This window comes from Phoca vitulina, unplaced genomic scaffold (genome assembly GCF_004348235.1).
Source record: "Phoca vitulina isolate PV1807 unplaced genomic scaffold, GSC_HSeal_1.0 scaffold13, whole genome shotgun sequence".
Lineage (NCBI taxonomy): Eukaryota > Metazoa > Chordata > Mammalia > Carnivora > Phocidae > Phoca > Phoca vitulina.
Window position 1 is genome coordinate 25,612,647 of NW_022589716.1, and position 14,903 is coordinate 25,627,549.

A 14,903-nucleotide genomic window follows, 5' to 3' on the forward strand; every position below is an offset into this window, starting at 1 on the left:
ATTTTCCCACGTTTAGTGCTTCCCAGGAGAGGTCTCAGCCCCGACCTAATCAGGATAGTTGGTCAACCTATTAGGAAAGAAACTTGACTCTCAGATCTCCTTTTTTAAAATGCGAATCTCTTCAGGCAGTTTAAAACAATCCATCAATCACTGCAGGGGTTCTGGCTGCTTCTCATAGGATACCCCACTAAAATAGTGCCCACTTTAAGAATCCATCAGGATCTTTTACTGAAGGAATCAGAAATTCAGACACCTAAGGGCCAAGACTTCAGTGAGTGACAAAGATCATTTGCACAAAAGCTTTCCATCTATTCTTTACTTACACAATGAAATACATTCCCATTCTTCTAGTACCCTACAGCCCATTCAGTGCTTAACCTTTCCTCCTTGGATAGACATGGGATGGACAACTATTTCTCCACCCGAGCAAAACTGCCCAAGCATGATGAAAAACAAGAGCAAATCTCATTTGGCCTCAGTGGTAGGGACTATGGTTTTCTTAGGCTGATTTCCTCCAGAAGCTTGGACAAGGATTCAACTGTAAGGTGTTTATCTGAGAGGCCATCCCAGGGAACACCAGTAGGAGAGTGGGGAAATGAGAAAAAGAATGACAGACCACTAAAAAACGAGTGTCCTATTAAGTCAACTGTCACTGTAGGTGACTAGAGATTAACCCCATGGCAAGCTCTCGAAATTGGTGTAGAATAACACCTTGGTTATCTCACCAGATGGGCAAGGGAGCTCAGGTGTCTGTATGCTGAACCTTTCATCACTGGAGGGGTGGGCGTCGACTCCCTGGCCCTCACCCCCACCACTTCCGCAGTCAGAGAGACTCCTCAGACAGATGAACACAGGTGCTGGCAGTGGGAAGTCAAGCTGGCCTGTGCTGAAGTTGAAGGGCAAGGATGCGGGCTGGGCACCAGCAGCATCTGCTACAGCAAATCAATGATAGAACCTATGGGCCGCCATTACTCAGCGCTAGCCAACTGTTGCCATGAGGGAATGCAGCCAGTGTTGGTAAAGCTTCTGAATTTTTAAAAGAAACCTGGAATCCAGAATTCTTGTGGAACCTCCTGATTCATTATTGCTGATGATTAATTCAAATTTTTTTAAAAAAACTCTCTAGGGGTTAATGGAGCTCTCTGTAGGCAGACTTCAACCGGTGGGCACACAGTTCACATCCACTAACCGAGGTGAAGCCCCTTATTTTAGAGATGGGGAAAGCAGGGCCCTAGAGGGAAGTGACTTAAAGATTGAACTGCTAAACCCAGTTCACCATAACTCCCAGGCCAGGGTCTCCCCTGACCCACTGCGCTGCCTGCACTAGCAAACCTCCCCCCTCCCTCCGCACACCCATCCTCCACAGGCGGCAGCCTCATGGCCACCCTCCACTCCACTTAGAGCACAGGAAGGCTTGTGCTGTCCAACAACTCCTTACAATACTTTGTATTACTAGAAATCGGATTCCTCATGATTCTGTTGAACTTCACAGAATGTTATACAAGGCTCATTTTGTCCTGGGTACCCTCCTAAGTACTTTACATATAATTCCCTTAATTCTCAAAGCAACCCTCTCGTGTAAGGACTATTAGTTTCCTCATTTTAAGGACAGAAAACCAAGGCACACAGAGATTAAAATACTTGCCTACATTAGTTAGCCGCAGAGCTAAGAGACAAATCCAGGCAGTTGGCTCCAGAGTCCACGGGCCACTCACTGCCTCTGAACTAACTACCTAGTTAGGCTTTTTAAATATCCTGATTGGTCCTTTCCCCCATTACAACAGGAGTTAGCCAAGAACAGTCCTATAAGCCATCTCCTGCCCACTGCTTGTTTTTCTTTTTTTTTTTTTTTTTGGTGTAGGCACTGTTCTTTTTTTTTTAATTTTTTATTGTTATGTTAATCACCATACATTACATCATTAGTTTTAGATGTAGTGTTCCATGATTCATTGTTTGTGCATAACACCCAGTGCTCCATGCAGAACGTGCCCTCTTTAATACCCATCACCAGACTAACTAACCCATCCTCCCACCCCCCTCCCCTCTAGAACCCTCAGTTTGTTTTTCAGAGTCCATCGTCTCTCATGGTTCATCTCCCCCTCCGATTTCCCCCCCTTCATTCTTCCCCTCCTGCTATCTTCCCACTGCTTGTTTTTCTAAATAAAGTTTTATCAGGGACACCTGGATGCCTTGGTCAGTTAAGCATCTGACTCTTGGTTTTGGCTTAGATCGTGTTCTCAGGGTCATGAGATGGAGCTCCCTGTGGGGCTCAGGGCTCAGCAGGGAGTCTGCTTGAGATTCTTTCCCTCTCCCTCTGCCCTTCCCTGTGCTCTCTCTCTCAGATAAAAAATAAATAAAATCTTTAAAAATCAATCAATCGATCACATTTTATTGGAACGTAGCTTCACCCATTATTTTACATATACTCTACGACTATTCTTGCCCTACGAAGACAGAGTTAAGTAGGTGAACACAGACCATATGGCCTGCAAAGCCTAATGTATTTAGTCCCTGGCCCTTCACAAAAAGTTTGCTGACCCCTGCATTCTGGACTTGCCAAGCATTCCTGATTGCAGGTTTCTTGATTATGTTGCTTAATCATAATGCAGAAAATTCTATAATCCCCCCAAAGCCTTAGCATACGCCATGATGAATTTGCAGGTTAGAGTTCCAGAAACTGCAATTGTGCAGAATATGTCTGGGAATCTAGGAATCAGCAAAAGTACCCTCAGGACCCCATTTAAGGAAAAAGATACCCAAAATATGACCCGTAAAAGAAGCAGACACCTAATCTTGGGTCCTGACCTGGGCGAAGGTCTTTAAAGCAAAGTGATAGACAGAAATACCCAGATAGAGGCAGAGAGGAGAAACAGAACAGGAGGCAACTCTTGCAATTAGCTATCAACAAGCATTGTTGCACTGACAGACAGGGGGTCAAATCCCAGCTCTGCCGCTTACTCCTCATTTCTTAAACTTCAATTTTCTCACCCATAAATCAGGAGAAATAATCTCATTTCTTGGGGGGTTAGGCAGATTACCAAAACTATAACGTACACGAAGTTCTCAGCACCCCATGCGAGATTTGCTAACTAGTCAGGGGAGCCCTATGATTAGGAATATCAGTAACCATAAAAGAATAGAAATGGGTGATTATTTATACAGAGGCACTCAGCCCCACAATTCAGCTGTCTAAAGAGTAACAGGATGATGGCAAGGAACAAAAAGCAGTGTTTGGCATGAGGAGCCCAAATCCAGGAAATGATCTAACCACCTTTATATATGCCATGTAAAAAAGTAAAGAAGCGTGCCATGTTTTCATCAAAAATAGTTCAAGCAAAAAAATAATGTGGGTAGGCAGAGGTAAGCTTTAATCACCTGGAAAAAATCACTTCAGTGAAACAGATTATTTATTCCTTGACAACAGCCAGATAAATGAAACTGTGTAAGAAGGGGAAGAAGAAAGTTTGCATTGTATACTCTGAAAGAAGACGAAGTTGCATTGTCCCCGCTTATCCTTACAGTGAAAGTATTTACTGAATAGTATGAACACTTGCTGACAATCTGTCAACTTTTAAATACCTTTTATCTTTACCATTTTCACAGCTTTTCTCTGAGATCTAAAAAAGGCCAGTGATAGTTTTCTGGTATGCTTTTTCCACATACAATTAAGCATACTGTTAGAAATTACAACAAGAACCACTCATGATTTGAACTGCTTAAAGCAGCTGAATCATTGCAAAAGTGATTTCTTACTCTTAATTTGTTTCAATCAAATTTTTGACCTCTAAAACACTGGACACTCCCCTTTTTTTTTAAGGCAGTGAAAATGCAGCTACATTGAGAACACGAAGGTATATAACATAGCACGCTTTTTTTTCCCCCTCTTCAAAGTACATTGAATTAATTTCACACAGTTGGAGCAAATTACCATGCTATGTCCTCAATTTATGTGTTATGACCCCACTGGGCTAAGGCTCTATGGTCGAAGTCTAGGGGCACATGGTTTTCATTACTTAATCAGGATCCTGCGTTTCAACTTGCCCATTTAAATGGATGCAATTAGTTCATTGGTGATGGCCTCAAATACCCTTATCTTTCCCAACTTACCAAAGAAGCTAATGTTTTGAGCTTTGCCTCAATACTGAAAGGTTATTCGATGACAACTTACACCAAATATTATTTTTACTGCCCAGCAAATACTTTTACTGAGTCGTCCCACCAACATACTGCTGATAAGCAAGCCTGTTTAAGTGCATTTATTTTATACACATTTATTTATCTGGGACTTAAAAACAATAAAAAAATGAGAATAGTATCACAGGTGCAGGTAAAGTACCGCATGCACACATCTGATTGTGCATAGCGTAACGGATTAGAGATGGAGGATGGAGGGAAGCTCAAGTGTCACTACACACTTGACAAACACAGAGCTAATTAACACAGCTCAGGTCAGTCAGGCTGCTAAGATAGGATTAGAACTCAGCCTTTCTGATTCTCCACCCCTTTTTCTCCACAGCTCCTCCTTCGTCTGGCAGAACCTTACCAGAGTATTCTACTTGGATGAACCAGGGCCAGGGCTGGCTCTGTGAGCTTTGCGCCTCCCATTCAGGTCACATATGGTCCCCCTGCTCTTTTGCAAGGACTGAATTGATGGGATGGGCTCAGTCAGGTGCAACAAGGGAAGCCTGGAAACAATCCTCAGGCCACATCCGTTGCGGGTCCCCTACTGATGCTGTCGGCTGTGATAAGCACCAGCTGGAAGATGGATGCTGGTATTCCAGAAAGAACTTTTGCATCAGACGGGGCTGTGACTGGCCCCATGCTGTGACGGAGGCATAATTATTTCCAATAACTGTCTGCCTAGGCTACTTGGTGATTTCCAAACGAAAGGGCCTCCTCCTTGCAACAAAACATGCAGTGCTTCTTTGGGTTGGGGGTTGCAGTCTTGAACTTCCTTCTTTTGGAGGGTCACAATGCCAAGAACTTCTGTCTGTTAATCACTTATCTAGCAGGGCAGAAAGAAATACAATCTTTTACAAATAGTGATAAATGATAAACCACTTGACAACTTTGGATGTTTGCTCAGAATCTGTTTCAGAGGGCAGTATCCTCATTTGAAACAAGATGGGCCATTAGAGGCTCCTGGAAGGTATGTTCTCCAGAGAGAAAGCTAGACCTCTCAGGCTGAGACTGTCAGGGATAATGAAGAGCAGAATCTCTTGCAGGGTGGTGTCAAAGAGCCCAGACTCCATTCCGAGTTCCAGTTCCAGGTCTCACTTACCAGCTGTGTGCGTGTTGAACAAGTCACACAGCCCCTCCAAGCCTTGGTTTCTACCTGTGTAAAGTATGGGTAATGGTGGGCCACTGTGGAGATGGGCATCACATACTATATGGAAAGCACTTGGCAAATGCCTGGCACTTACAGGGACTCAATAGACAGGAACTATTATTTCTAGGCAGGGACCTGTTCTTTGAAGAGGCAAGTTATTTAAACTGCATGTTCCAGACTGATTCTCCGTGTTGATCAGATTATGGTTGAAATCTCCACTTTGCAGGTGCAGGCACTTTATCTAGAGTCTTCCCTGTGACTTGCAGCCTTCCTCCTACTCGGCAAGCCTGTCTTGGAACTCTCTACTTGGCTGCCACACATCTTTCAGGCCAAAGGGAAACCCCGCCCCATCCATCCAACTTCAGCAGCTCTGGGCAGACGCGTAGCTGCACCTCTCCTTGCCCGCCATCCTTCCTCTGCAAACCTCCCAAGTTCATGCACATCTTCTCTCCCCAGCTAGATTAAGCTTTTGGGAGACAAGGGATACTTTACATTTCTTTGACCCCTCCCCAGCACCCAGCACATATCCAAGAATTTTCTAGGTTCTCTGATCCCTTGCTAGGCACAGTGTGGTCCACAGACGAGCACCAACAGCATCACCTGGGAGCTCGACAGAATCTCAGGCTCCACTCCAGATCTACTGAATCAGAATCCCATCCCCGAGTGACTCAAGAGCACAGTGCTGAAGAAACATTGCTCAAGTCTGCTATTTCCCAGACTCCAGTCATTCACAGCTTCCCTTCAAAGGCTTAGCCATTTTTCAGCACCACCTATACTTTGTGTTGTTAATATATATTTTTAAATGATTTTACATTGATATTATATCTTGCTTAGCCTTATCCTAAGCAGTAATAATCCAGTCTGTCAATAGTTCATTCAGCAAGGCAGAAAGAAATATATTCTTTAATAAGATTTGAAGGTCTAAGTGAAAAAAAATCTGTTGGTATACATTAAAATAAATAAATAACCATCAAAGTAAAATGATTCTCCATCCATCACCTAAAATTAACTTACACAGGAGCACCTGGGTGGCTCAGTTGGTTGAGCATCTGGCTCTTGATTTCAGCTCAGGTCATGATCCTTGGGGTCCTGGGATGGAGCCCTGCTTCAGGCCCCACGCTCAGTGGGCAGTCTGCTTGTCTCCCTCTCCCTCTGCCCAGCCTCCCCAGCCTCCCCTTGCGTGTGCAGCCGCACACACACTCTCTCTCAAATAAATAAATAAATCTTAAAAAAAATCAAATTAACTCATACACCACCAAGGGTACAGCTACCCCACTTTAACAGACACAGCTCTAGGCTTTTTGTAGCTGAATTAGAAGACATCTCCCCAATTCCTGATCCTGTGTCTGGATCTGCTCCGACCTACCATGGTTGCCTTGGGACGTAGATGCATCTGCCTGCAAAACACAGATGGTTGTAGGGGATGATGGGAGGCAGAAAATCTGGGTTCTGGCCCTGCACCATCCCTTAATAACTTGACAAATCACAACCCTCTTTGGGGCTCATTTTTGTGGGTTCGCTGATCTCAAGGTTCCCTTCCATATCTAACAATATGACCTAATAAATGATAGCAGAAGCTTCAGAGTCAGAATAACTTTAGGTTGAAATTAAGTCACCCCTTACTTGCTAATTTCATTAAGTCTCTGTTTTCCTCATCCGTAAAATGGGAGCAACAAATGGGCATAACACACATATCAGAGGATTTTTGCAAGAATAAAGAAAAGGATAGCTGAAAAATGCTGAGATTGAAATCTAGCACACACAGTGTTAAATAAAAAATATAACTACTAAAATTTTTTCTTGGCCTCCAAAATAATCATAGCTAACATTTATGGGGTATTTAATATGTAGCAGGCACTACATGAAGCACTTTACACTGTCCTTTTATCCTCACAGTAATCCAATGAAGTAGGAACTTTTATTCTCCCCATTTCATAGATGAGGAAACTGAGGCACAAAGTGTAAGCCACTTGCTCAAAGTCATACATTTCATAAGTGGTGCAACTGGATTTGAGGACAGGTCCCCTGACTTGAGAGCAGTTGTTCATAACCTCAACCCATCCTGCCTTTCTGTAAAATACTGGTCGACACACAGACTTTGCCAATTCAACAAATATTATGGGATCTTGGCAGAGTAATTCTCAGCACAGGTGAACACTTGCTGAACATGAGCCAGTCTAGTTACCATTAGCTCTACTATTATTTATTGAGCCTTCACATCTGAACAAGATCCTACTAGGCATTGGGAGGTCCATCGTATCCTTCAATTATGGTGGGGACCTCTTTATTTTTTTTTGAATGATTTTTTATTATTAAGTATAACAGATATTTAAAAAATGAACAGCGGTGCCTGGGTGGCTCAGTTGGTTAAGTGTCCCACTCTTGGGTTGAGCTCAGGTCATGATCTCAGGGTAATGACATGGAGCCCCACGTAGGGCTCCACGCTAAGCATTGAGTCTGTTTAAGACTCTCTCTCCCTCTCCCTCTGCCCCTCCCCACTCTCTCTCTCAAAAAACAAAATGAACAAAATATAAATATGCAGCTCAATAATTATCTCCAAGTAAACAGCCATAGAGCCATCACTCGGTTGCCCCAGAAGCTCCTAGATACTTTCTCTCCCTCCTCCTCAAATATAACTACCATACCAGGGTTTCTCATCCCCAACACTATATACATTTGGGGCTGGGTAAGTCTGTGCTGTGGGGGTTGTTCTGCATGTGTGGGACGGGTAGCAGCTTCCCTGGGTTCCACAAGCTAGCGCCAAAAGCACCTTCCCCAAATGGCAACAAGAAATGGTAACAATTTCTCTAGACATTGACAAGTGTCCCCTTGGGGGCAAAATCACTCCTGGTTAAGAACCACTGCCCTATCGTGACCTTTTTGGTAACCACTTTCTTTGCTTTCTTTTTGACTTTAGCCACACAAGCATGCATCCTTAAATATTATCATTTAATCTTGCCTGGTGAAAGGAATTCTTTATACTTTAATCTACTAAAAAGGCCTCAAATCAGGGCCCCCTAAAATAACCTAGGTGGGGTGACCATATAATTTCCCATCCAAACTGGAGGCACAGACACTAACCAAGATTGACCTGGGCAAGCCAGCATGATCACCCTACTTCTAGGGAACCTCTGCTGTGAGTGAACATTATTCTCACAGCCGTACACAATTAGGGCCCCCTTTCTCACTGGATAATTGTACATGAAGTGGCAGAGGGTAATTAAAAGCAGCACATCCCCAAGGGCAAAGTAACATAGACCCAGATAAATATCTCAAGGCTGAGGAGCTGTGAAGCAGAAAACTCATCGGCCTTGGCCCTTATGAAGGTATATTCTTCAAATAATTTGCTGAAAGATACCACTTAAATATCTTTCACCACATTAGCACAACAAAGTGACTAAAATAAATGCCTTCCAAGATTCGAACATGCAAAAGGATCAAGACCACCCCTTGTAAGAGGTTTAGGGTCTGTAGTGGATTTTTAATCAATATATCTTTTTTTCCCTCAGTGTCATTGGAAAATAGAGCAACCCCTACCAATCTGACCTGCCGTGCATTGTGATCTCCTAAGTCCTGATACTGACCATGTTAAAAGTGACAACTAAGGCTTTCCTTACACACATGAGAAATCAGATTGATAGCCTATTTGCCTGAATATAATTCAGCTCGTCCTCCATTCTTTTGGGCATCAAAGAGAACAGAAATCAGCTTTCACGGACTTAGACACTTGTACATTTCAGCAAATGTTTATTTGACTTCCTCAGCATCCATTTCCCCTTTGTCCAGCAACTGTCTTCATCTGGAGGTCCAGCCCTCTGGTGTCCACGGTCCATGTGGTCTGGGTGAGACTCGACCACAAGGCAAAGCCCTCAACCTCTGCAGAAGTCATTTGGCACAGGGCTTTCCTATAAACCATGCCCATCAAGCCAATTGAACTGGTTTTGAGGCTTTTTGTTCAACAACTGAGCAAAGGAGGCTTATACTTTTCTGTTGGACTTGAACCTGAAATTGTGTAAACCAGCAACTTCTACTGTCAGCTAGCCACCCAACAAGGAGCCCTATACACAGAGGAAAGGAGAGGAAGACAGAGCTGAAGATGAAAAGAAAGAAATCAGATTCCGAAGTCATTGTTCAGCCCTGAACAAGATGCTCTTGAGGCCAGTTCTAGGTACGTATCCTTCAGTAACTTGAACTTGTATGTATGAAAAAAATTTATTTATATTATATATATATATACACACACACACACACATATATATATCTTAATTCCACCTAAATTGGGTGTTTGTCACTTACTAGGAAAATACATCCTGTGTCAACTTTTTAGACAGCAACTCACAGTAAGAAATACATTTTATACTGCAACCCAGAATGTGCATGCAGTCCCAGAGAGAGAACTGACTCAAAGTTTCATGAAACAACAGAACACCTACTAACATATGATGATGCTGATATTTTCTGTCCTGTTATACTTTAAAAAAAAAAATACTGGTTGCAGCCCACTATATTGATTTCATGACCTTCATTTTAAAAAACACTGCCTTGTGAGATTAGCTTAAAAATTGATTTCACCAGAAAAAGTGAGATAAGAAACATCATAATAATTTCAATCAGATTATTGAGGAAAATAGGAGGTGTGGCCCCTAAATCAAGCATCTAGCAACAAAAAATTGCTGCTTTACCATTCCTCTCTGATCTACCCAAGACACATGTTGACCAGAAAAGGAAAAAAAAATGTTAATGACCTAGAAATAAATAAATTGCTAAAAAGAAAGCATCTCCTAAAACAAAATAAAGCCCATGTCTAAAAAGAGAGAGATGAGAAATACATTAAGTAAGGAAAGAGACACCCAAGTCCTGTTGCTGAGCTAAGTTACATGATTTATTTATCTATAGGCTGAAGATAGCAATTTCAGTGAACCTCAGCAGTTACTGAGTATGTAAAAAATAGTGCCTTCGTAAGATCAGATCTCTGGGGCAGATGTAGAAGGAAGTAGGGAGATAGGAAGAGAGAGAGGTAGGGAGGGAGAGAAAGAGAGAGAGAGAGGTCACTTGCAGTATAAACCTCAAGCCTTCACTTATGGGTGTATTGTGTGTAAAATAACTACGAAGAGTTCCTGAAATTTTAGGCAATTACCACAGGCTGGATAAGACAGGGTATTTTTAATGGTTTTCCACGTACTTTATTTGTATTGTCACTTAGCCAAAACTTCCTTTTTGTCTGCTCAGAAGCACTGCAGAGTCTTCATTAAATCTGTGGCATCAAATGGAGAAGTCGGATTCTCATGCTTGCTAACAACAGAGGCTCGGGCCTATAAACAACTGAGAAAACTTAGCTGCTTTTATACTCTTGAGTGGCTGTAGCTTTAACTCCTCCCAAATTATTCTAGATTATTAGGCTCCAGCACAGTTGTCGGCCCGTTTGAGAAGCCACGAACCACCCTGCCACCAAGACGAAAGTCTGTGAATTTCAAAGCAGAGTGAAGTTTAAGACAATCACTTGCACACCCCGGAAGAGTGACTTCTGAGAATTTTCCCAGGGAGAATGAAAACCAAACCTCACGATAATGGTGTTTTAGGTAGGTTTCTTCATCTTCCATCATTGTATTTTTCAAATACATTCCACCTGCATTACTGAATTTAAGCAAATAGTGTTTGATTGATATTTGCGATGTCAATAAAGACACAATTAACCTCTCCTGTGTAAGAAGTCCTTGGAATTGCCTGAATCCTTCAGGCCTTAGGAAATGTAAGCACTGTTGAAAGGGGGTGGGGTGGGGTGTGTGTGTGTGTGTGTGTGCGCTTTACTTTTTATTACAAAATTCTTGGATATACAAAAAAGAAAAAAAGAATCACAGACTCATCAATATAACCATCGCCTAGTTTGTGACATTTAATTTAGAGACCGAAATATAGATACTGAGTGTTTACCTCGGGTCAGTCTCCATCACGTTATTTAATTGAATGAAAAAATATATGAGGTACTTGTTGTTATTACTATTACTCTCTTCGTCATCATTAATGCCATCACAGCATATCCCTGTTAGAGGTACTGTGATGGTTAACCGCCTGGCATCTGGAATCAGACCTCAGGTAAACTCCAAATCACCAATGTGACTTATGGCAAGTTACTTAACCTCCGTCTGGGCTCAGCTTACCACTCCATGGACTATTCATGATGCCCCAAAAGTGCCTACTGGAAGGCCTGACACACAAGAAGCTGTCAACCACCATTCTTAACAGCACGTGTATGGCAGATGAAAGTGCAGCCTGAGGAGGTTAAGTAAGGCGAAGCTGCTTTTCTTCTCCTCCAGATATTTGATTTGGAAGTTCCACAGATGCATTCTCTTTGGGACAGGAAATAGCATGTCCGGGATTGCGCGAAAATCTTGTACACATTCTCCAAATGGGTCGGTAAATTTCTGGGGCAAACACTAGCTAACCTTGAAGGCTCAACCAGCTTTCCGGAGAGGCTGCTTGCTGTCAGCACTCCCCAGTCTTTCTTCTGAAGGGGCCACCTTCCAGATGCAGCCCTCTGGGTACCAGCAAGCACACCAAGTTGGTTCGCAAAGTTCAGAGGAGTTGGCTCTGGTATGTTCACAAGTCCTAGCAGATCGCAGGAATGTTCGGGATAATTATTACCGCACCCAGGAGCGCCCAGCCCAACCCTCTCACATCTGGAAGGAAGCGGCCACACAAAGGAGAGCAAGGGAGACCTCCTCCTGCGGCTGCTTTCTCAGGCTCCGGGAAGATTTCCGAGGAGCTCTCACCTCTTTTGTCAACAACACCAACCACTACTCAGCGGTATCCTTCAGAGCACAGGTCATTCAATGCAAAGGAAGAGTTTATCTTCCAGTCCAAACCGAATGGCATTTCGCAAAATATCATCTTTGTCCCCTCCCCTTGACCCAGAGACGCGCGCACACACACACACATACACGCGCCCGCGCGCACACACACAGACACACACACGAAGGTGAAAGGTGAAATACTCCAGAAAACAGAGAGCGATCCACATGCAAACAGCCTTTAAAAAAAAAAAGGGCAAACAAACCAAGCCCTGAGGATCCTCTGCTAACGCCAGGGATTCCCCCCTCTCCCCCGCGCCCCAGTCCTTGCCCTGCCTTGTTAAAGTATCTGGGATTCATCAGCATTTCTCCCACTTCCCACGGACGCGCAACAACCAAAGCACATGGTCCCTGGCGGCGCGTTTGCAAACCCCACCAGCGCCAACGCCTCGAAACCGCCAAACTTCCTGTGTCCACACCACCAAAGAGCCCAGAGCGCCGCGCCAAGTGCCCCAGAGGCTCGGGCGGAGGCAGCCTGCAGCCCGGGAGCCGGGGGCGGGGTTTCCTGCCCGCCCGAGCGCCCGAGCCCCACACCTCCGCTGCGGGGGGGTCTCCGGACGTGAGCGCTGCGCCCGGGGCGCACGCCGAGCGCCCGCGGTGGCCGCCGCTCACGGCCGCGCCCCAGCAGCGCGCTAGACCCCCGGGGCCGTCACCCACCTACCTGCTCCGCCGCCTCCTCCTTCGGGCGCTCGGGCGCTGCCGACCGCTACTTTATTGTCTCGGTGGCTCACCGCGCGGGACCTGGGGACCCGGCTCTGCGCCAGCGCTGCGAGCAACTCCGCTCGGCGCCGCGCCTTCCCGGGCGCCTGCCTTCCTCTTCTTCCTCCTCTCGGCGCAAGCTCCTGCTCAGCACGTGAGCCGCGCAGCCCGACTCCCGGGCTCGCTGGGCAGCCAGCGCCCGCCGCATCCCCGGCCCGGGGCCGCTCGTCGCCCCCGCCGCCGCTGGCCGCGCGTCCTCGCCTCGGTCCACACTTAGAGCTGTGCCCGGGCCGCCTGCCTCGCGTCCTCCCGTCCTTCCGCCCTGCCCGCTGGCTCTCGCTGTCAGCCCCGGGCTCCCGGCTCCGCTCTCCCCAGCTGCCCCCGCCCGCCGCCTCTCCGGGGGCTGGGGCGGCCGCTGCCAATGAGACTCGGCTGATGCGCTGTTCCGGCCCAGTCATTGTATCGGGAGGGGAGGAAGGGGAGGGGAGCGCGAGGAAGGGAGGGGGCGCCCTCGGCCCCCGCTGCGCGGCTGCCGGCTGGGCTCGCCTACCCCGACAGAGAAAAGGCGCTGGTGCCAAGGGGCGCGGAGCGGCTGGCGCGGCCGGGAGTGGAGGAAAGGGAGGGGCACGAGCTCGCGCCTCTCCATCCCTCGCTCCGGGGCAGAAAAGCGCGGGGAGGGACTCGGTTCGCCTCCCAGGCTTCAAGCATCCCAAGCCCCGACTGCCCTTAGAATAAAGGGGGTGAGGCGCGGGGGGCTGCGGGCGGCACGGGATCTAGTCCGGAACGGGAGTGGGTCTGGCTAATGACTTGATCGGAGATTCCCGCGAACCTGGTGGCTCCCCTTGAAAGAAAGAGAAAGGAGGAGCAAAGAGGGGAGGAAAGAGGGAAAGAAGGGAGAGAAGGTAGTAAGAGAGAAGGAGGAGAGAGAAAGAGAGAGGAAAGAAGAGTAAAAAGGAGTAAGAGCCTACCCCATGCCTGGCATTTTCCCTCCAGAACAGTTCTGTGATTCAGGAGTGCTTCATTATGCTCTCTTTACTGACGAAGAAACTCCAGAGGTTAACTCGAATAGCTGATACATGACAAGACAGAGATTGCAGCTAGATCTGATGCTGCGTGTGAGGTAGCAGATGAGAGACGAGTGGAGGAAGAAGGGAGGACCATTTGGGAAGGATCTGCACTTGAGACTTTAACATCATCTCCAAATGAGTTCACGAGTAGAGCGCCAGAGGTGCACCGTCAGGACCGAGAGAAAATAAATTCCCAAACAGCTTTGAATGTGTGTCCCATTGCTGGACCCACTTCTCTATACGCTATGAATTAATTCAATTTTTAAACTAAATCTCTTTTTAAAAGTTATTGTCCTGAGACTGCACAGTTATAGATACCTCTGCGTTTTGTTGGAAGTTTAGTTGATTCCTCAATGGCAATGTTTGAGAGACCACAGTTTCATATAACCTTGGTTTTGGCATTTCTCCTCCTCCTCTTTCTTCTTTCCTTCTTCCTCTTCTCCCTCTCCTTCTTCTTTTGACGGATCACCAGGCTACAGAAAAGGACCCGGTGGGGGGAGGGAAGGCTCGCTGGATTTCCCAGGCCCTGGCGTAGCTGCTGTGGACATGAAGTGGAAAGCAAGATGTGAAGCAGTAAAGGCTTGAGATGGAGTGATGTGTAATATTACATCCGTGTGGTGTGAAGTTTAATTAAATTTTCTTCTGGTGTTGAATGGACTGCTTGTTTCTAATTAAATAGAATATATTGAATGAATAGCTGACATCTGTTGAGCAGCTATGACATGCCCCCCAGATCTGAGCTAAGTAGGCACTTCACTTGGTATTATTTCATTTGGTTCTCCTGGGAGAAAAGGGATGGACTAGACGCCCCATGAGTTCAGGGTCTACGCTGGCCTTGTTCAACCCCTGCCACACAGCAGTTGCTCATTCAAGGTCAGTTGACTTAATGGACTTCCATTTTGCAGAGGGGGAAACCTAGGGGTCAGAGAGGTTAATTGACCTGCCCGAGAATAGGAAACT

General features: G+C 45.8%; 1 protein-coding gene across 1 annotated transcript in view; it reads right to left on the reverse strand.

Moving 5' to 3' along the window:
• Window positions 1-12,904, reverse strand: part of FRMD4B (FERM domain containing 4B) — a 325,272-nt gene extending 312,368 nt beyond the window's left edge. Inside the window, exon 1 of the mRNA XM_032411740.1 lies at window positions 12,839-12,904. The gene's annotated coding sequence lies outside the window, so the exon portion shown is untranslated. The remainder of the gene's footprint in view (window positions 1-12,838) is intronic.
• Window positions 12,905-14,903: the final 1,999 nt, after the last annotated feature.